The sequence below is a fragment of the Mustela lutreola genome, chromosome 13 (genome assembly GCF_030435805.1).
Source record: "Mustela lutreola isolate mMusLut2 chromosome 13, mMusLut2.pri, whole genome shotgun sequence".
NCBI lineage: Eukaryota > Metazoa > Chordata > Mammalia > Carnivora > Mustelidae > Mustela > Mustela lutreola.
In genome coordinates, this window is record NC_081302.1 from 21,690,804 (window position 1) to 21,714,638 (window position 23,835).

Sequence of the window (23,835 nt, forward strand, 5' to 3'; positions counted from 1 at the left end):
GAGGCACAGAGGGCTAGAGTGGTTTACAGGTGCTGGGTGTTAGAACCCGACCAGTGTGAGAGATCACAGACTGTGATAAGGCTAAAGGGGCTCTTCTTCTGGCTAAATAAATAATACTATTTAATTTAACTCACTAAACAGAATAATAATCATGAACCCATACTGATATAAATAAACAAATAGATGGAGTCAAAAGTTTGATGAGGAAGGTGGCTATTTACATTGTTTCAATGTACTTGTCTACAAAATACTTGTCGATTACAAAAGCAAAAAGATGGTAACTCTACAATGGAGAACCCTACTGGCTATCACCTTAACCAACCATTCAAAGTGATCATCATCAGTATTAGGAAAAAATAAAAATCATATGCCACCTACTAAGGCACAAAGAGAACGTGGCCCAGCTTCTGTGTTTTTTCTGGAAAAGATAATCATGCATAGATAATCATGAAGAAGCATCAGACAAACTCAGATGGAGAAACATTCTACAAAATGATTTTCTTATACTCGGAAAGTTTTAAGATCATGAAACTCAAGGAAACACAGAACTATTCTAGTTTGGAGGAAACTAGAGTCATGACAAGGGAATGCCACCAATGACTCTGAACCTGATCAATTTGCTACAAAGAACTATGTAAAGATAACTGACAAAATTTGAATGAAATTTAAGGATGAACTGGATATGACATATCAGTGTTAATTTTCAGATTGTGACTTTTGTGCTGTGATTATGTGAGAGCCATGTACATAACTATAAGATATATATTAAAGCATTTGGGGTTGTTAGGGCATCAGTTTAGCAATATACTCTCAACATTTTAAGAAAAAAAAAAAAAAAGTCTTTGTGGTGGCTGAGTGTGGTTGGAAAGGAGTGCAGTAGTGAGTCCTGTGTTTAAAAAGAGAGAGACCGAGAAGAAAAAGAAACAAAAGAAAAAAGTCTTTGTGTTGTACTTACTACTTTTCTAAAATTTTGAAATTGTTCAAAAACTGACCACTAAAAAAAAAAAAATAAAAATGAAAACCAACTACTAAAAATGAATAGCATTTCCACACATTACCTTAGTAGTAGGTATTGTGTAATTACCTTACAGTTTTAAAATTCCTTATTACCCATTTAGAATATCTTTTCATTCATTGTCAAATGTATGCATATGTATTTGTTTTACTAAAGAGTATATATATTTTGTGATGTTATTCTTATACATAGTTTACTGTACAGATTTTTAATGTTTCTATGAATATAGCCAAGTAAGGATTTTGAAAACTACTTCAAACAGTGTTTTCAAATCCTGCATTTTCTATGATTCACTGGAGAAGGGTAATATAATTCTCCTTCAAGGATGGGGATATATACTCAAAGAGGAAAGTGATAATAGCTTATGTAGACAAACAAGTGATACCTGTATCTTGTATATTTGTTGAATTATGGGACTACCAATTTAAAAGGACCTCAAGGAGTTTTTAATGCAGTGGTTATTAAACTTAAATAACCATGTACTACTTTCTTCAGGATAAATCCTTTGTGGAATCCCAGTACCTAAAGTAGTTAATATCAATCTGCCCTGCTTAAAACAAATTGAAGGCCCCAGAGCACTCTCTGCTTGGCTCTTCCTCCATTCCCCAAAAGAACCCTTGACAATCAGAAAAGAATCCCTAGAAATTCATGGACTGCAATTTGAAAATCATTTCCTGTATCATTTCATACTTAATGTACAAATTCTCTCTCAGTATATCAGTACAAAATTATATATTTCCCAGCTTTGTTTTTTATAGTTCCAGTAAAAAGAACTCACTAATTCCGAAGACAGTCTATTTCCATTTAGACAGCAAAAAATATCTGTCACTTAAAAGACAAAAATAACTAGAGAAGCCACCTTCATGATAAAAATATCCATGCTATTTTTTTATTATCTACAATAAGAGGAAGAACAAGAGCCAAAAAAGAGATATGGCACAAAATGAGCCAAGCCTAAGGTCAATAATAAATCCTATTTTTAATGTCAAATGCATTTTTTGAAAGATTTTATTTCTTTATTTGAGAGAGAGAGCAAGAGAGCACAGGAGCACTAGCAGGGGGAGGGGCAGAGGAAGAGGAAGAAGCAGACTCTTCACCAAGCAGGGAGCCTGATGTTGGGATCAATCCCGGGATCCCTGCGATCATGACCTGAGCAGAAGGCAGACACTTAACTGACTGAGCAACCCAGGTGTCCACAAATGCATTTTCTATGTATTGCAATTTATTGCAAAATTTTTAAAATACATATATATCAAAAAATATGATATATATGCCTATAAATGCAGTTTTTAAAGTTTTAATTAATGCTAACAGGTAGTTTTATTAACAGTTAACTTGCTCATATTGTACATTCTTTAAATTTTTGTTCAATTTTATAAAAATTGGAATGTTAATTATCAGTTGCCATTTATTGCATATTGACTTAGTGACAGGTTCTGATCTGTGTAATTGGAATACACAATCAATGATAAGACAGAGAGTCCCTGAGCATGTAGTTTAAATCCTGGAAGTGAGGAACTACTTAAAGCAGATCTATTACTAAATACATAATATGAATTATAATTTACTAACATTAAAGATAGATATTGTATACAGATTTTGTTATTTTCAATCTTTTTTTTTATTATAATGATATCACAATATGGGTTTTAATGAAAGACATTATATCTTTAATACTAAATGTTGTTATATATGGTATTTCTGAGAAGATACCAATATAAATATCTTGGCTTCATCATGGCTATCATTAATGTTTATTCTTAATAATTTTAGCAGAAGATCAGTACTCTCCTTAAGCATGTCAATTAAACATGTTATGGGGAATTCCAAAACAATTCATTCCATTTTTGGACCTACATATCCTAATAACCCATGTAGACAACTGGAAAGCAAGAGAAAAGAAGTATCATATAATCTATATGTATATATATTCCAAATCATCTCTTATTTTGGAATTCATTAACATGACAGATATTATGTCTAGAAACATGTGAGCTCTTTGTTACAGATAATTTATTCATATAATTTAGCTGATTCAAAGTGCAAATGATAAGTTTCCCTTGATACTAAAAAATTTAATGATCAAATATGAGAATGGGAGAAGAAAGGTATTTTATTCTTAAAATAACTATTATATTAAAGTCTCCCAAAAGACCTTTTAAAAGAAAAAGCAATTAACAAATGAATTGACCTAATTTTATAAGCCATTCCTTTGTTAATACCTACTAAGTCTTGTTTCTAACTTCATACTGTTACCATGAGTGGGTTCTCCATTTTTAGTTCTGAAATGTCCTTGACTCTCTTAGTTTTTATTATATATATAAATATATATTTATATGTAATACATAAATACATATAATTATTTATGATACATATATATCTATCATAAATAAACTATATTTGATTCCAGTTTCTGATCCTTCTTTTTGAAACCTGGACAACTTCATTCTTGTTCAATAAAAAACATTACACAAGTGAATAAAATAACTATAAATACACAATCATTTTTCACTAATTTTTACTAGAAATTTCTGCATTTAATTTCTCCATCAATTATAGCTTATCCTCAAGGTTCACTGAGTATGTCTATACCTTGGAAATGCTATTTTAGCACTGTTGATAGATTTTACAAACTAATACTTAAAATATATATGAAGAAAAATATATATGTATGAAGAAGAAAGATATATTCAGTAGCACTTCTACTCAGTGAGCAAATTTGATTTTCTAGTTTTTAGGAAAGAATTTATGTTCCCCCAATTCTCAGCCTAAATAAAAATGACTTCATGTACTATTGAGTATTGAAAACACAACAGCATCTATATTTAAAATGATAATAACCCTCATGTTTATATATATTAGACTAATGTATACATCGGTGACTCAAGGTTCCAAGCCTGATATGTAAAGTTGGACAAAGCTCAAATGTGTGTCCCATTTGTCTGGTAACCATTTATACATTAAAAAATACACAACAGGAGAAATGCAATTTTGGAGAAATTAACCTTGAAATGTTCATAATTACATAGATAAGCACACATGGCTTGAATTGTAATGCTAACTTAGGTCAAATCTGCTACAATAACACCTGATGAAATCACGGTGATTGGTAGAGAGCTTCCACTTATGTATTAATTTATGCTTGTTAACTAAGTAGGCACATATATTTTTCTCAATATTTCTGGGTAAAAGTCTGGCTTCATATGTCCCTCACACTCCATTTTGCTTACATGTTATTTTTACTATATTGGAACAAAAAGTGGCCATCAATTTTATATATATATATATATATATATATATATATATATAATTTTTTATATAAAATTTTATAAATTTTTTATATAAAAATTTTTATAAAATTTTATATATATATTAGGATATATATATATATATATATATCCTAATAATATAGTGCCTATGTTATATAGTGCCTAATATATAATGCCTATATGTATGGCACTATATACACACACACATACACACACACACACACACACACATATATATGTATAGTGCTTTATAATTTACTTTCCAAAACCAGTCATAATAGTGCTGTTAGACATGATTATTATCCCCATTTTATAGATGTATAAACCAAGGCTCAGAGAGAAAAATACAAGTATTGAAAACTACTCACAAGATTTTTAAGAAAGCAAGCTAAGATCAGGCCCTTGGAATGAAAAGGAAATTTAGTGAGATAATTTTTATGCCTGGACATGGTATAAAAGTGACTTGCTAAAGAGAATGTTCTTAGATGGTTTGAATTGAGAAGATGGAGAGAAAAACTTTTTTTTTTTTTTTAAGATTTTATTTATTTATTTGACAGAGAGATCACAAGTAGGCAGAGAGATAGGCAGAGAGAGGGGGAAGCAAGTTCCTCACTGAGCAGAGAGCCTGATTCAGGGCTTTATTCCAGGACCTTGAGATCATGACTGGAGCACAAGGTAGAGGTATAACCCCAGGTGCCTGGGAGAGAAAAACTTTTGAGGCTTTTGGTAACAGTCTTACTAAGCACTTACAGAAAAAAAACATTCCAGCACTTTGCATTTGTCATCTCTCTTAACTCCTGCACAGACTTATGAAGTAGTCATTATTATATTTATATTGCAAGTAAGAGAACTGAAGTCTGGAGAATTTGAGCAATTTGCTCATAGTAAAAGCAGTGAATGCGTAAGGTTTCAGTCTCATCCCTGACAGGCTTTATAACCTGAGAGAGAACATGAGTTTAAATCAATCTATGTTACATTACTAACATTCATCTCTGAAATTACATAAGGTCCAGAAATAAAGCTTGGGCTTAATTTTAAATACATTGGATTAAGGTCAGCATGAAGTCTACATTCCAGACTGAAGAGCCTGGGAAAATGTTTTGTGTACTTTGTCTTAATTTCAGCTTAATTAAGCTGTAATAAAGACTGCTTTCTGAGATATTTTATGTATATAAAAGAACACAGTTATAGAAAAAAGGGATCATAAAGATACTGAATTGAGAAATAAACAAAAGATTTAAAAATAATATTGAATGCAATCATAAACAAAATGTTAAGAGTCATAAACGGGGAAGAAGAAGAGGTGATGGGAAAACATCGTCACACTACACAAAGTTGTCTTTCTCTGCAAGCCAGGGCAAAGCGAGAAAGAAGTCCAGCCCTGGTTCATACCCAGGGCCTTCACCTCTGAATTCTTCCTCTTGGTCTTTTTATATTTTTTTATATTTTTATATCTTCAGCTTCCATCCTAAAAGATACATTGCTAAAGCGAAAAGTTACTACAACTTAGATGATAAAGTCAATATGGTAAAAACACTATTAAAACTATGAAGAGAGCTTTAACTTATACATAAAATTATTATTTGTTTTATATTTATGTAGTCTGCAGGTTTGGAGTTTGGGGGCTGAGTCGGGTGAGAGAAAGCAAAATATTCCATACAGGACATTTTCAAGGTAATAATCCGGAAGTAATCTTGGAAATAATCTGCCAGAACCAAAACTAACTGAAAAGTTAATTGTTGGGGACCTGAGTGGCTCAGTACCTTGATCTCAGTTTAGGTCTGGATCTCAGGGTCCTGAGTTCAAGGCCCACACTGGGCTCCATGATGAGTGTGGAGCCTACTTAAAAACAAACAAACTGGGACGCCTGGGTAGCTCCGTGGTTTAAGCCTCTGCCTTCGGCTCAGGTCATGATCTCAGGGTCCTGGGATTGAGTCTGCTCAGTGGGGAGCCTGCTTCCCTTCCTCTCTCTCTGCCTGCCTCTCTGCCTACTTGTGATCTCTCTGTCTGTCAAATAAATAAATAAAATCTTTAAAAACAAACAAACAAACAAAACAAAAAACGTAATTTGTTCAGTCAGCAAACACATGATAACTCCTCTACATCTATCTCCCTTCCCCCCAACATCCAGACATAAAGCATAACTAAACAAGACCTATTTGGTATTATACTGCATATTAAATCATCAGGTCTAAATTACCAATGTCCACATGAGTACAAGGGATACTGTAGAAAAAAAAATGCCTTATGATCATTTATGGGCAGTGAAAAGTAGACTTGGTCTGTAAAAATGTTCATTTGTTGTTTGTATATTAATGAGATGCCAAAGATCCAAAGATCAGGACATTATTTTGAATTTATTCCTACATTTTTTAAAAGAAGGACTGAATTACAAGACTCAATGGTAGTCGATGGTTACACAGAGCACCCCTCCCCAAAAATTATACATTGAAGTTTTAACTCTCAATACCTCAGAAAATGACTTTATTTAGAAATAGGATGTTGGGGATGTAATTAGTTAATGAGAGATCTATAGAGTAGGTCCTAATTATATATAATTGGTATCTTTATAAGAGGTGGAAATTTTTGCACAGGCACACATCAGGGGAACATGTGTACATGAAGACAGCCATCTACAAGCCAAGGAGAAAGGCCTAGAACACATCCTTCTGTAAATCCCTCAGAAGGAAACAAACTTGTCCACGCCTTTGAGCTGTGAGATAATAATCTATTGTGATCTGTGAGATAATAATCTATTGTTTAAGCCACCTAGTTTGTGGGACTTTGTGAAGGCAAACTATCACCTAAGGCATTATGTTAAAAATAATCTGAAAAGCAAAAACCTCTAGTATTGGCCTAACACTAGGCCAATGGAAAGCACACAGAATTAATCATTAGGAGACCAATCCTAGTTAGAATTAGTCTTCCGTAATTTGCTATAAACATGCTTTCAGAATGCTTTGAAATAACAGAACTTTACTGAAAATATCAAATTATTTAATTAGTTCACTTTGAAAGGTTTCAGAAAGAATGTCAACATAGATCTATAGTGCTATGTCAATGTAGGTAATGGCATTTATTAAACATCATCAAAATTTCTCCATTAGAATAATCATTGAAATGGAAAAATATGGCACAGACCTTTTTATAAAAAAAGAGATTTAAAAAAAAAATTCTTCCTGGATTTGCCTGATCAAATCACCTGCTTCCAGTTGGGAAGGGGATGAAATTTAGCTCTTAGTTTCTGGGATCCAAAATACAACAATTTAAATGTTAGTTTTGAGTTAAAAATCACACCCTTTCATTTCCTTCTGTTAGTGTTCAATCATCAAACAATGCTGATTCAGAACAACACCACCTTTTCTGAAATGCTAGGAGATACAACTGAACATCCACTGTGCAATATTTTCTTTATGTAAAACACTTTACCCTCTTCTGCAATGTATTTGCCTATGTTTTCCTTCTCAGCTAAACTTCAACTCCTCAAGAGGTAGGTACCTATGACAGTGTGTGCAGCCTACTCAGGATTCAGTGCTTAATCAAGGAGAAAGGGGACGGCCTGAAGGATTGGACAGAGACCAGAAGGAAGAAAACTATAAAGAAAAAGATGTGTCATTTCTAAGCGACTATTGATTCGTGTCCAATTAATTTTCCCCTTATCTTAATCTGAATTATAATTTTTAGTTTTCAGTAATTTCCTGGTGACATACTCTAATTCAAAACACAGCACAATGCTTTTCTTCCCTGGAAATGCGGGAAGATACAACAGCAGCTGGTTGACCTCTGCAAGGGTACAGCCGCTGTGTGGTACCTCTGCTGCTTAGGACCACGTACCTTATATCTGAGAGGGAGAGAAAAAAAGAAGGAAAGACGGAGTAGGGTGTTGGGGAGGGGGTGGGTGTAAGACATCTTTAGACCTTATACAAGAATATTTTATTTTTTTAATTCAGTTCAGGGCAGACTTACAGGCTACCGACCAATTTTTATTTGTGTAATTTCTCCACTTGTGTGTATGGCTTAGGAAAAAGAGGCCGTGGTAAGAGTTAAATGATGTTGTCCTCCTTCAAGAAAAGCTCAATAAGCATTGTTTATCCACTACTGGCTAAGATTAATTTTCAAATTACACAGTTTCTAACCATACTGTCTCTTCCAAATTACTGATGCAAAATAAAAAATAGGTTATTGAAGTTACTAAATATATTTTCAAAAACCACAGTTCTGAAGCAGCGTTGAAATTTTAGTATTAATTTCCTAACTTATCTTTTTTCTGTGTCTAAAATATAATTTACCTATGAGATGATACAAGGCTTTTATGCTTAAAAGATTGATAGTGAAGGACATTTTGCTTTACCCACAGTCCACTTAAAACAGTTTCAGCCTGGTCCTTTCGACAAGGCACAAAACTGTTTAGGATTAAGAGTACAGTTTCTGTAACTGAACTGCTTGTATTTTAAGTCTGATTCAATACTGATTTTATCAATATAATTATGTGATGCTGTCCACGTAGTTTAATGCCAAAGTCTCAGGTTTTAACAAATAGCAGGTACATATCATACAGAGTTCTGTAAGTATTAAACGAGGTAATATCTTTAACATTCCTAGCATTGTGTTCCAAGTCCCACAAAATAGCCATTGCAGTCATTTAGAGATAGAACCACGTGAGCCTACCACCCAAAGTAAAAATGCATATGCTACACTTCATCCTGTCTTTCTTATGCAATTAAGATCCACTCTGAGCAGATGTTTGCAAGACAGAAGGGGCAAAAATAAATCTACAGGGGCTTCACACACTGGAGTAGGAGTTAGCAAAAGAAAATCCTTTTGCCCTGGTTAGCTATTAATGATCTTTATTTTCTCAGTTAACCCCTCCTTTAGCTTTTACAATGTCCTGCCACAGGCTAGTCCAAGAAATTTGCATCAGTTAGTAGATAGGGAGTGGGGGCGTGGCTTTCAGTGCCAGGGTAAGAGAATCAGAGGTTTGTCAAAGAGTACACATTTCTCACTGTCAAAGAGTACACATTTCCTAGACCTGGTCCTGACCAGTAAAGAAGATGAAACCTGTTCACTCCTGTTCACTCTAAGTGAGGACTAGTTCAGATTTTTCTCATTACTTTCCCCCATGTTCAGCTATTATTACCTGCCTACCCCGATGTTCAGCCATTGTCAGTGAGCCTCAGAAGTGTTCCAGTCTTAGATACAGACTAAGATCCCCACAAGAATCAGCAAACCTCACCACGCCCCAATCAGCTCAGAGTACACACCCCATCCTGTGAACCTCCTCTAGTGTACTGGGTGGGTGGATGGGAGGGGGTCTTTCTTTACTGAAGAACATAAGACGCGGCTCCTTTTCTCCACACAAAATGTTACTGTAGCATTGGGTCTCAGATTGCAGCCATTCAAGACAAACTTAAGACTTTGATTTTGTCAAAGTCCTAGGATTTCATACCATCTATCCAATGCCTTTGAAAAGCTGAGACACTGAATTAAGTAATGTTTGATAAACTACAAGATCTGCTCCTGGTTATTTTCAGCAAGACTAAGTTTAGCAGCTGGTAGACTTTATCATTAAAAAAAAAAAAAAGTGTTAACAGTTATCTTGTTTCATAATTAACCAGATTATTACAATGCAAAGATGGGTGTTGTGATTGAAGTAGGTATGGGGTAATAGGGAGCACTGAGGAGGGCAACAAATTTAAATTACTGTAGTAGGCTCTAAAGGGGAAAAAAAGAAAGTCTTTTAAATTAGGGTTGAGAGATTAATCTTGGAGTAACTGTGATCAGCAAGAGAGCAGCTTTCAACCAGAACTTGAAAATCATTCATCTTGGCAAGGGAAAAGGTCAATGGCTTTAAATTTAGACAGATTTGGGTTCAAATTTGGTCTTTTTCCATTTACTATAAATAAAATTGAGGTCATTTCTCATCTCTTCTAAAATTTTGTTTATCTAAAGTATTGGACTAATATGTATTTCATTTCAAGGATTCAATTTGTCTTTACTAAAAGGCAGTGGAGGTCATGAGGCAGACAGGCTTCCCTCAGAGTTCTCACAAATTAGCTGGAAGATTGTACGGCCAGATAGAGAGATGACATAGGGTAATGGCGAACCACTTGACACTGGAGTCAATCTTTCCAGGTTTCTTTCCTGGTTGCATTCCCTATGAAACTGGTTTTTGATAATTTACTTAATCTCTTATCCATAAAATGTGGTTAATCAGTGCTTCTCCTATGTATGGCTATGGATTGAGTGAGTTAATCTATATGAACATTTAGAAAGAACTATGGAGTGACTTAAACACTCACTTTTAGGATATGTACCTGCCTCTCTTTTGCACTTCTTCTCAGGAACAAAGAAATTCTGCATTTAGCTACCCCTGCCTCCTCTTGGCCAGATCACTCACTTTTCTGTATATTATGTCTTACTATTTATCTTTTCCACTGGTATCGCTTCTCAGACTTTTGGCTAAGATCAAGTATATTTTTTCCACTGGTGCTGAAACAGGCTGGAATCTTTCTAATTGTAAAAAAAAAAAAAAATAATAATTAAAAAATAATCCTTTTTCCAAGGTCAATTTACTACCCAACTACCACCCTGTATTCTTACCTTCAGGGCCCAATTTAAGAAATTTCTTCATCATCACAATGGGAAATGAAGGCAGAGCTGTGGGCACTTTTTATGCCCACCATATCTCAGATTCATTCTTATGGAACTGAGAACTTAATCTTCCAAAATGTCAAAAACACCATCTTATGCCCCACTTCCCATCCTAGCTCCTGCAACACAAATGTCCAGCACACCTGGATTTGTGGGATACAGTCCATACAGTCCTCACCCCTACAACAACTGCAGGCTGAGAGGGATCTCAGCCGCCAACAGCCAGCTCAACATCCTCTGGTATTACCATTTCAAAACACCCAAGTCCACCAGATACTCAGCTGATGCCTCACATGAGATACAGCAGAAAGTTCTCGGACCAAGTAAAAGCTTCCAACCCTGACCCAAAGGTGTGGGAGTTGGGCCAGATTATTGGTGGCATGTAGCAAGATCTCACCAATGAAAAAAATGAGACTATGTGAATGAATACAAAGCAGAACATAAATCTATGAAGGTCTATTTTAAGTTCCCTGCATACTCTCCTTACATAAATGCAAAAAGTCATATAGAAGCTGCTCTGGAGGAAGAAAGTCGACAGAGACAGCCTCTCATGGAGAAAGGAGAACCATATGTGAGCATTCTGCAGAAGATCCAAATGATGATGATGATGGCTTTCAGCAAATCATACAGTCACTGTCCATTTCCAGAGACACCAACACCTCATCAGTGAAATCCCCAGGAAGAGTGTGGTGTCAGACTTTTGGTGGGCTGCCACAACACCTAGAAGGCAAGTCCAGTCCTTAATAGCTCAACAGCAAAAACTAGAAGCTGAACTTTTTCAAGCAGAGGAGCAATACCAGGAAAAGAAGACGAAATTCCTGGAAAGAATAGATTCTTCTAACAATGAACATAGAAGTGGGTGCAGTTTGAAAGTAGATGTGGGTTGGAAAAAAATTGCCCCTGAAATTGCACAGACAGAGGAACAGGCTCGAAAAACGCAGGAGGAAAGGGAAGACGAGAGAGATGGCCCAGCAAGTAGAAGGCCGTCAGAGCAGCATGGTTCCTGAGGGAGAGCAAACTGCTAGTAAGATTGCGGAACAGAAAGAGCACAAGCGTATCCCAGTGGAGACAGAGGAGGTAGAAGAAGTGACAGAGAGCCAATAGAACACTGAGGAAGGCACACCTACTCCCGAAGACAATGAGAGTGGGCAGGAGGGGGTGGACCAGATGGCTGAGGAGGAGCCCAGTGGTAGTAAGGCTGTCTAAGAGAGCAACAATGGAGGAGCCACCAATGGACCCCACACGGGAAGACGAGAAGAAAGAATAAATGTTGCCTTGTTTTATGTGTTCTAAATACTTTTTTAAATGAAAATTTTAAAAAAGAAGGAAAGAAAGAGATTTCTTCAGCATGCTTTCATTCTCTGCTCCATTTCAATCTGTCTACTCTCCCCTCTGCTTAAAGAGCTCTTCCTTTTTGCATCACCATTCTTCGTATCTCTAAGTCTGGGGAATGTTTTTCAACTTTCCCCTTACCTATTATTTCAGAAACACTTTGTACTATCTCTGAGTTAACATTAAACCACTGTCTCTAAATAAACTAATATTCATAATAACAACAGTAATAAAAACAACAGCGTATTGCTTTGGTTTATTCTATACCATGCTCTCCTGGCATTCCTCTTATGCTCTAATTTTCCCTTCTTAACCACATGGATGGTCCTTTTTTTTTTTTTCCTATCCAATCCCTCACTGTTGAATTTCTTTGCAGTTTGTCATAGGTCATATGATATTTCTCACTCAGCGTCCTTCAGTTAAGTGTTCACCCCATGCCCATAGCTTCCGTCTTGAGAAATATGTACATATGTGTCTGCAGTCCAGATAACTGCCTATTTGTATGTTTCCATGTTCAATAGTGAACTTCCAGTGTCTTCCTCTAATGGCTCCTATCTGAATGAACGATAATAGCATCCATCCAATTGGACAAGTTGGAAACCTGAGAATCCTTTAAGACACTCTCCCATCTCTCTTGTCCCCTGTATCAGCGAGGTCTGATGCTCTATTGATTTTGCCTCCTTAAATAGCTCTCAGACTCTGCATCTCTCAACAATTTTTCTGCCAAAATCCTAATCCAAGGGATCACCTATTGTTCCCTGAATTAATGCAACACCCTTCCAAATGGTCCCACTTTCTTTCTGTTCTGCAAATCTTTTTTTCTATAGTACAGGAAAAACAATTGTTTGATAATGCAAATCTGACTGCATCTTTCTTGTTTATAATTTTTCAGTGGCTTCCCCACTTTTAACCTGTGCAAGGCCCACCATTATCTGGTTTGCACTTCACTCTTTAGCTTTATCTCTAACATTTTTCTGTTCTTTCACTCTGTCTTTCATTTCCTCTAGTGAGCAACAGTACACCCTGCCTTAGGCCATCACACAAACTGTTCCTTCTGCTCCACCCATTTAGACTTCTCTTTCTCTATCTCTCTCTCTCTTTTTTTTTTTTTTTGGTCAGCTAAACTTCATTCTTTAGATTTCAATGAGAAGATCAAAGTTATATTTTTAAGCAAACGCTGAGGACATTTATCTAGACTAAGATTGTTCATTTACAGCACACTGCATTTGTCCTTCGTCGTAACACTTATCATCTTATTTTTAATAAGTGGTTCTTCCACTAGACTGCAGTTTTTGATGACAGCAAAATGATGTCTGCTTTACTCACAATTAAGTCCTTGAATTTTTAAAGGGCTATAAATCCCAAATTTCAGCAACATTTATTAAAGTCGATTTTTTTTTTTTTTCTCTCCCAGGTTCTCCTATAAAAATTAGTCTTGGCCATGTGGGTTTGAGACAAACATATAACTTCTCTAAAACTTGTATTCTAATTTATATTCCTTCATCTGAGTCAGATCACTTTTCATACCATGTCATACCCACTCATACATTCTTAAGACAAGGAGTTTGAATTACTCTGTCATGTTGGAGGATGTTCCCTAAGAGGTACCTGCAGTTAAAAAAAAAAATAGATTAGTATAGTCCAGGAGTTTCTTGGCTATACCAAGATATGAAAGGAAAGATCTGATTCTTTTTATATTTAAATAAATTTTCCTGGTGTTAACATTAAAGTTATTCAGACAATCTTCTTTCAAGCTCTCCCATAGTGAAATCCCATTAGACTTTAATGTGTTTTATTTGGAATACAAAGGTACAAATCTCAGCTTAAATAGTTTAGGGATACATACATGTCAGAAGAACAAGGGACATCCCAGCAGTTTCCAGAATCTTAGAAGTTCAGTTTCAGGTCACTAATACCATCCTATCTCTTGGTGTAGGCAATGAAATGAGGTAGTGAATAATGGCAAATTTTTGTGGACAGGTAAAAACAAGATTTGGGGCCCACTTGCTAAGAGAATGACCCTGGAGTTACTTTCATTCTTTAACAATTTATACCAAATCAAAATAAAGTAAGCCCCAATGAGCAGGAAAGAAAAGAAAGAAACAGATTGGTGCAGAAAATGTGAAATGAATTAATAGGAAAGAAGGAGGTTTTATGGGCCACAGAAATGATAGGTCCATAGAAATGATAGGTAGTCCACAAAACCACCAATTTATTATATTTTCATTACTCTCCCAGAATGCTGTGTCCAATTTTTATTTGGCAAGTTTATAAAATGTTTTTTGCTATCAATTTTGAATATGTATTATCTTTGATTCAGTCAATATTTACTATATTTCTTTTATATCTATCTTGAGTATAATGGTATATATATATATATATTAATGTATACCTATATTACTATAACAGTATATACTGTATGTTTATAGTCCTGTAATGTACAAGACTATGTATAAGAAGGGTGCCTGGGTGGCTCAGTCTGTTAAGCAGCTGCCTTCAGCTCAGTCATGATCCCAGGGTTCTGGGATCGAGCCCCATGTCAGGCTCCCTGCTCAGCATGGTGCCTTCTTCTCTCCCTCCCTCTGCCTGCCCCTCCTCCCTGCTTGTGCTCTCTCTTTCTCTCTTTGTCAAATAAATAAATAAAATCTTAAAAAAGAGAAAATGTATAAGAATACATACTCTTGAATATTGAGAAAATACTCATCAACTCAGTGGATTCAACAGCTCTTCAAAGGATGCTGAAGTTACTGAAGGGGATTAAAGGGCATCAGGGTTACAAAGATGGACTTCTTTCCTGGCTTGAACTGGGTCTGTGTGGACACTCTTCTTGGACAGCTTTTTTTTTTTTTTTTTTTTTAAGATTTTATTTATTTATTTGACAGAGATCACAAGTAGGCAGAGAGGGAGGCAGAGAGGGAGAGAGGAGGAAGTAGGCTCACTGCCAAGCAGAGAGTCCGATGCGGGGCTCAATCCCAGGACCCTGAGATCATGACCTGAGCTGAAGGCAGAGGCTTTAAACCACTGAACCACCCAGGCGCCCCCTTGGACAGCTTTTGTAGTAACCTTAGGAACCTTCCTTGATAAGACTTCCATGCCCTGTGAATATATAAAGAACAATGAGGGAGAGATTTTCAAACAGCTCCTAAAGCCAATAGCCTGGTTTTGTCTAGGTTTCATAAAAAACAGAATAGTATAACTAAATGCACTTGGCTCTTGGACAAGTGGACATTAAGTGTCCAACCCCTCATGCAGTTGCAAACTTCTGCATAGATTTTGACTCCCCCAAAATTTACTGTTGGTAGTCTACTGTTGACTACAAGCTTTCCTGATAACACACACAATTCACTAACACTTATTTTGTGTGTTATATGTATTATATACTGGATTCTTATAGTAAAATAAGGTAAAGAAAAGGAAATGTTATTCAGAAAATCATATGGAAGAGAAAATACATTTATAGTATGGTACTATAATGAAAAAAATCCACATACACAAGGGCACTTGCACAGTTCAAATCCCCATTGTTCAAAGGTCAACTCTACCCTATTCAGATGATTTTGCTTTCCAATTTTGCAACAGCTTTCGGTTCACTGCAATATATAATTTTATACATATATTTTATATGTATATAAAATTTATACATAATTTTATACACACATATATATATACACATATATATATGTGTGTGTATATATATATATAATCATCCCCTGAAGTTTTCTACTCTAAAGGTGGACACATTTTTTAAGTAAATAATTGTGAAGAAAAGTCTTCTGTATGGAAGTCCAGAAGCTAGAATCTCTACACTGACACTAATAGATTAATCTTTGGGGAGGAAAGCTTGTATTCATTCTGGAGAAACTACTGCTATTATAAAAATAAAATGCTAGTCCCATTTATCAGTAGGAAGATGGTTTAGTTTAAATGTGCTATCAGGGGGCGCCTGGGTGGCTCAGTGGGTTAAGCCGCTGCCTTCGGCTCAGGTCATGATCTCAGGGTCCTGGGATCGAGTCCCGCATCGGGCTCTCTGCTCAGCAGGGAGCCTGCTTTCTCCCCTCTCTCTCTCTGCCTACTTGTGATCTCTCTCTGTCAAATAAATAAATAAAATCTTTAAAAAAAAAATGTGCTATCAGGGTCTTGACATCTTGAGCCACAGCTCCTCCTGTTTTTCCTGACAATCAGTGAGTTGCTGGGGATAGTTTCTCATTTTAGACTGTCTGCTCCCCTACCCCCAGCCTCCCAGCTGATAATATGTATATTTGATAATTTCATGCCTTACATTTACCCCTGAATATGAAAATATTTGGGGCTCAAAAATGTGTCAGTATTCCACAAGCCTTTTCCCTTGTGAGGAATTGAAGACTAATTATTGATTGTTACTGGCCTGAATGAAGGCATGTTTGTGGGTTCTCCTTTTTTTGAAGCAAAGCCAGAGTTAATTCGTGTTAGTGATAGAGGACTGTTGTACAAGAACCTGGGAACATTAGGCCTCCTTCTAATGCAATGAAAAAGCTGCTATGCCAGTGTTGCTTTATCTACACAATTGTCTTAGCATGCCTCATGCATTTTGTTCCTTGTATTTTGTTGTAATTTTGAAGCTATATCCTATATCTTACTGCCTATGCTCAACCCATTTTGGATTGCAAGCTGATTGTTGATTCACCAAATAAAAATAAAATTTGCCCCTAGATTCATAGAAAGTTTTATAGTCATCAGAGCACCTTCTCTTTACTATCATATTATAGGACACCTAATTTAGCCTCCTGACACAAGCCAACTGAATTCCTGGGACCCATGATTTCCTTCCTGGTTATTTTAATGGCATTAACTTCTGAAATCCTTATGTATTCATCAAATTTTAAACTCCCATCAGCATACCTTACTGTCTATCTATCATGTATCAGAACTGGCAAAGTTTTCCAATTTAGAGATGAAATGCATTTACGATGGTGTGCCAATATTCTCATGTGATCTCTGTGCCCTTGGCCGGACCATAACCTCTCCAATAGTTTCATATAGAAATCTCCACTTGACAAGAGTTATTACAGATTGGTCCTTCTAAAAATGTACCCAGATTAAGCCATTGATGGAGTTAGTAATATTAGTTTTGAAGTTTGTTGTCACTCCTACTACCACCATCAACCAAGTTCTAGGTTTATGGTACTGTCCTTCAATAAACAGTGAGTCTTTGACCATCTACACTTCATTTTCCCATAGCAAAGCCCTCAGCAGACATTCTACAGAAGTCTTCTCTCTAACACACTTAATTACAATGATTGTAATATTGGCAGTTATTGTTGCATCAAGGTTAATAGTTATAATACTTCCAAAGTCCAACTTCTTTTCCTATTGAGAAAGATGTGCTCCTCCCAGTTAGATTAACCATTATTTTTCCTAAATGCCTACAAGATACAAATTGGTATTTTCTAGTCTTTCTATGGTTTCTGGTTGGCATATATTAACAAGAGATCTCAAAATTCTCCATTAACAAAAGATAGCTTTGTTCTTGAAAGTGTTCATATAGCTAGCTAAAGTTTCTGATAGAACTCTTCATGTCCTCTGCCTATCTTCAATGCACAGAAATTTGCACTGACAACTTCTTTTAAATGATATGGAATAAAACCAATTTTTAATTTTTAATACCAGAGAATAAAGAACATTGGCTAGGAATCCACATTTGTGGGTATTTCCCTTATGACAATAAGGGCTAACAGACTTGGTAGATTTTTAGGCTCACTAAACTTTTTCATAAATCTTGATGCATTATTAGCTTTTTATTTTGCAAGACCACACCAATACAGAATTTAAAAAGAAAATATATTTACTCCCTTTCCTTTGAGTTGCAATTAACTTTCCTATATCTACCACTCATTTGAAGTTTACTTGTATTAGTTCTGTTTTGGTGAAGAAAAAGAAGGAAGGAAGGAAGGAAGGAATCCTAAATCTTCACTGGCTTACATTACACATTACATTGAGCCTTACAAACACACATCATTATATCTAACTCACATTACATTGTCTCACACCTGTAACTTGGTTCTCATCACTCTGCCTCATTTCTAGCTCTGCGCTGAAGGAACAGCTTCCTTTTGGAACATGTCATTCTCATGGCAAAGGAAAATGGCCCTTCAAAATTTTATCTGTAAGTGACATCATTGATGTATGCTCATAATCCATTGGCCAAATCCAATCAAATGACCAAAGACAATATCAGTTTGTTGAGGAAGTGTATTCCTCCTCTAGGGAATAGGGATGTGACAAGTCGCATGGCAGTGGGAGAGAATAAGAAATTTTTTTGCAGGGAGGTAAGAAGTGAACAATTGGTGATAATAATAGATCTCTAGCAATTACTTTTGTTGTTTTTGACTTGCCTGGGGCTTTCAGATATTCTGTCTGTTGGATAGCTGACTGCTCAAATAAATATTTCAGTTGTTACCCATACTTTTCCTGATATCATAAACACAGGCTAAGTCATTGGTACTACTAGGAATTTCTTAACTGCTGAACATCTTAGCCTATTGACAATATCTTTAATGATATTTATTTTAATTTGTTCTTCAATAATAACATAATTAACTCAGTTAATGACAGTTTTGGCTCTTCTTATATGCAAAGTGGTTCTTATAAATTGGGTGTTCTCATTCCCTCTACCCATAAGTTCCAAGAAGTCTGAAACTAATGAAAACCCAAGTACTAATAATGAAAGTCTAAGGAATCTTATAATTGACCACCACCTGGATCATGGTAAGAATCAGAAATAGCATAGACAAGCTATTTGAATGGAACTGTCTGCTTTTTAGGTGTGTGGAAATGATCAAACCTTTTATTAGGTTTTGTTTTTATTTTCTTCAAATATGTCACTTTTATTTCAGTGATTGGCCTTTTGAAATTGAATACATCTTCAAATGATGTCTGTGCTCACAGTAGTAGTGTTTCTATTTTTTTTTCTTATAAACTATAATGAAACTGAAGTTACATCTAAAAGTTTAGAATTTCTATATCCAGCCAGCATGGCTGATTCATTCTCTCTGAATCTTCTTCTATTCAGAGTATTACAGACCATTTCTGTACTAAGATCATCTGGCAATTTTCTTGGCTTCACATTACTAACAATCCTAGTCACTTAGTCTCCCAGGTATGTTCTCACTCTGTCTTGCTCTAATGGCCTTTGAGTTTTTAAGGTCTATCTCCTACCATCAATATTGTTTCACCTTGACTTTTAGATGGTGAGATCTCTTTATCTCAAATCTCCCTAGTAGACCTATCCTTAGCACACAAGCTGGACACATAGCACAGTTGCTTTCTCTGCGCTTCTCATTTCATAAATGCATCTTCTGAACATCTTTCTCTTTTCAGATTAATGGAGGTAAATAAGAACTATAATGCCAATTAGTTATTTGACTGCCAAAAATATGTATTATTTATAAGAATCATACACCCTGATACCCCATTGAGAAGAATACTTTAATTACCTTAAATTATATAATAATTATATGATAACTTAACTATAAAATGCATTCTCTGTCACCACAAGAACCACACATTCAATTTGTTTGTCCAGCTCAATCCTAGTTTATATTTATTGAATTTACATAATTATCTTTCACTCCCACAACAGTACATGTTTGGAAAATAAATTATATAGTTACCCTACTTATTATAGATATAATATCTAATACAAAGCTGGACTATACCTTGATTTGCTTTTTACACATTTTTTCTTAGTACTTCCCTTAAAACATAAATCTATACATTTTGTAGTCTTGCTTTTTCATTAAATGTGCTATTCTTACTCTCTTTCATCTTCACACACAAATTCTATCACTCTACAACACACTGAATAGAATCTGACAAATGTTGTTTATTGTTTGCTTAAATTTTCCTCATTGGTGTAAACATATTAAGTAATTGCTTCATCCATTTGGAAGAGGTTCCCCAGTTGATTCCATTATTGGTTTGTTTCTCAGCTTTCAGAGGTTGCTATAATCATCTGTCTGAGTCAGTTCACTCTCTGGAATTTTCCCTGAACATGCTGTTAATACCAGCCTCACAATTTATAACCAAATATTTGCCTCCTTCCATTCCTGTATTTAAAGGACTAGACCATATTCCATTGTTGTTATTGTTCCTTTAGTATAGCTTTCATTTTCCTTTCACATGGGTATTTCCTCTTCTCTAAAGCCTTGAATCTTTTCATAAATAAGTTTCTTTTTTACTTTAGTGATAATTTCTACCATTTTCAAGACTGAAGTACCTATACATGCGGTCTCTTATAGAATAGTTTTCTCTACCTTTAAAATTTTGAATTCATTGTGTCCACCGAGGGAAAAGAAAATAAATAAACGAAGAAAATACACCCAGCTCAGTAGTTTTGCAATATATTCATATATCAAATCATTCCATTGTACACCATAAACTGACACTGTGCTCTGTGTCAATTATATTTCAATAAAGCAGGAAAGAAAAAGAAAACTTCCTTCTCATTCGACTTGCTAAATACTTCATAATAGTTGATGCAAATCTTGACTTATGTCTAAAGCCTATCAACTCCACGTAGAGGAGCCTGTCATATCCACTGATTTCTCATGCAAATCAGGAAAATGAGCTAAAATAATACTCATATATGAAAGAAGGAATAACAGATGGAGTTAGAGGGCAGATAAGGGAGGAAGAGGAAGAGGGAGTCATAGTGGCTTGGGCTGGGATACCAGAGTGGATTATTTATTGTGGGAAAAGTTTGGAAAATGAGGGACCTTTTTTTTGAAGATTTATTTATGTATTGGTGGGGGAAGGGGGCAGGGGAAGAGAGGAAGAGAGAGAGAGAGAGAGAGAAATCTCCAGGAGACTCTCTGCTGAATTTAGAGCCCAGTGCAGTGCTAGATCCCGCAATCTTGAGATCATGACCTGAGCTGAAACCAAGAGTCAGATGCTTAGCCAACTGAGTTACCTAGGGTCCCTGGAAAATGAGAGAACTCAGAGAATGTAAAGCAAACTAGGCATAAATTGGTCTGGGGTGTTATTTATTAAATCCCTTTGCTAGCCTATAAGAGACTAGAGTAAAAAGTAAAGGCTTCCTTCACTTAAGTCTTTATTTATTAGTTAGCTCCCCGGATTATATGGTATTCTTTAAATGGGCCTCTGTCCCAGATTTGACTCACATAGATGACTACATTAATAGTGTTACAAACACATTAGTACCTATTTTGATTTCTAAATACCAAATAATTCCAAGTGCAGGCTTCTTAGCAAATTTGAGGGCTTTAGTTGAAGAATATGGGAAGTTCCTCTGTAATTAGGATAACCATTAGAAATGTTTTAATTAATGATCTCCATAGCAACACTCATAATCTGGATCTGTAATATCTACTGTTACAATTGGCACTGATAGGAAATAAACCTCAGTCAAGCTGGCCTCACAGAGCAAAGGAGCAAGGACACCTCAGACAGATTTCTGGAAAGCCAGATGAATTCTCAGGGGCTATTTATTCTAACCACAGTTTTCTTTTCTTTTCTTTTTTTTTTTAAAGATTTTATTTATTTATTTGACAGAGAGAGATCACAAGTAGGCAGAGAGGCAGACAGAGAGAGGAGGAAGCAGGCTCCCCACTGAGCAGAGAGCCCGATGCTGGACTCGATCCCAGGACCCTGAGATCATGACCTGAGCCGAAGGCAGCGGTTTAACCCACTGAGCCACCCAGGTGCCCCCACAGTTTTCTTTTTGAAATAGGATTTCATTCAACAACAAGGAGAAGAGTAACAAAATTTAAACAGTCAATATAAAGCCACCTTCCTGAACCCAAAACCCAAATCCAGAAATCTAGTATATTTTAGAGCTCTGTGCAAGAGCCTAAATAAACTTCCCAGGCTTTACAAGTATATTTACAGCGCCAGGAGATAGCACTGCCATCACACACCAAATCTGATATCAAATTGAATCTCTGATATTTTCAACTTAGGCATAGACAGAAAGTGAGAGACAGGAAATGACTTCCTGTCTTTGGTGGGGCCAACGGAAGTCTGCCAAGGGCCCTGTGAAGCAGCAGACAGAGATACTGCAAAAGCTAACCAAAGACTACTTCTAAATAGATGTTGGAAAAATGAGCAAATCCTAATTCATTTTTTTTTTAGTCAGTATTTACCTTGGTGGCAGGTTAAAAATATTTGAGGCAGTTGACTTATTGAGAATGATTCAGTTGCTTTTATAAATGTGCCAGTTGGTATGGAATCAAAAAAAATATTTTTAATCAAATATACTTGTAAGTGTATTTACACAGAAGAAATGAGACAAAGGAACCTCTCTCTGCCTTTGGTGGGAAAAAAAAAGGTGAAAACAACTACTGTAACTCCAGTTCCACTTGAATGAATGATCAACCATATTTCTCTCCCCCTAAACACTGCCCGCCATGTCCCTGGCCCTGTTCTATAGCTCCATGAACTCATTTATATAATTGAAGGTCAAGATGTCCAGTGAACTGGTTAACTTGCACGCATATGCTAAACTCAATAGTTAACTACCCTTGACGTATTACTCAAAATGAGACCATTACCGTGCATATCCTCACAGCCTTGACACATGCCAGATGTGCTCCAGTGTAACATGCTACCAAACTAATGAGCTGTTAGTGTTTGTGTTCATGGAATCTGTAACAATTTTGCCTTAGTTTCAGATATTTTAATTCCTTTTATATTTACATTAAAAGTTCAATGTTACATAATACTACAGAAATATGAGAGCCTGATATAGTTTTGTCTATCAGTCCCATTTACTTAAGGAATATGTTATAAAAAGCATGGAAAATTAGAATCAAATTAGTTAGACCATAATTGAAACAATGTGAACTCCAAACTGCAGGTTTTTTAATAAATTAAAACAAGGGAAGGTGAGGATACTCTTCTATTTTACCTAAATGGAAAGGATTACAGAGACACAAAGTCAATTTTAAAGTGTGGTTGGACTGCCCTTTTTGGAATGTCCTTCTTCACTCTCTTGGCTAATTCCTGTTTTCCTTTCAGGTCTCATTGGAAAGTTACCTATTCAAAGAATCCTTCTTCTCATTAGATTATGCCACAATGGACCTGGTTTTTATTCCCCCAGTCAGTTGTGCCTGTATGGAATAATTTACCCCTTTCTTCCTGACAGCTGTTTCATACATTCTTCTGCTGCAGGCTGATTGAAATCATCCTCAATCTGCTTAAGGAACTTCTCCAGAGGAATATTATACCTGTCTTTCTTTGTTAGTTTTTTTCTTCTCACTGACTTAAGGAAAAAGAATTAATTTGGCAGATTTACTTTTACTATATTTTTAATGGAGTTTTTTAAACAATGAATACTTACTTTTTATTTGATGGAACTCAGTGAACAGATTCTGGCTGTAAAGAATGAATGGAGGCCTAAGTTAATACAACTGAAAAGCACCCATTGAACTTGCAAATTAAGGATTTGAGCAACTTCAGTTTGATGCTTGTTTGCATCGTCATTTTATTTATCTTATTTTTTTTTTTAAGATTTTACTTATTTCAAAGAGAAAGAACATGAACACACGGGTGGGGTGGTGGGGGAGGAAGAAG

General features: G+C 35.7%; 1 pseudogene; it reads left to right on the forward strand.

Moving 5' to 3' along the window:
- Window positions 1-10,975: 10,975 nt before the first annotated feature.
- On the forward strand, window positions 10,976-12,202 carry LOC131814055 (SWI/SNF-related matrix-associated actin-dependent regulator of chromatin subfamily E member 1-like; annotated as a pseudogene).
- The last annotated feature ends 11,633 nt before the right edge of the window (window positions 12,203-23,835 follow it).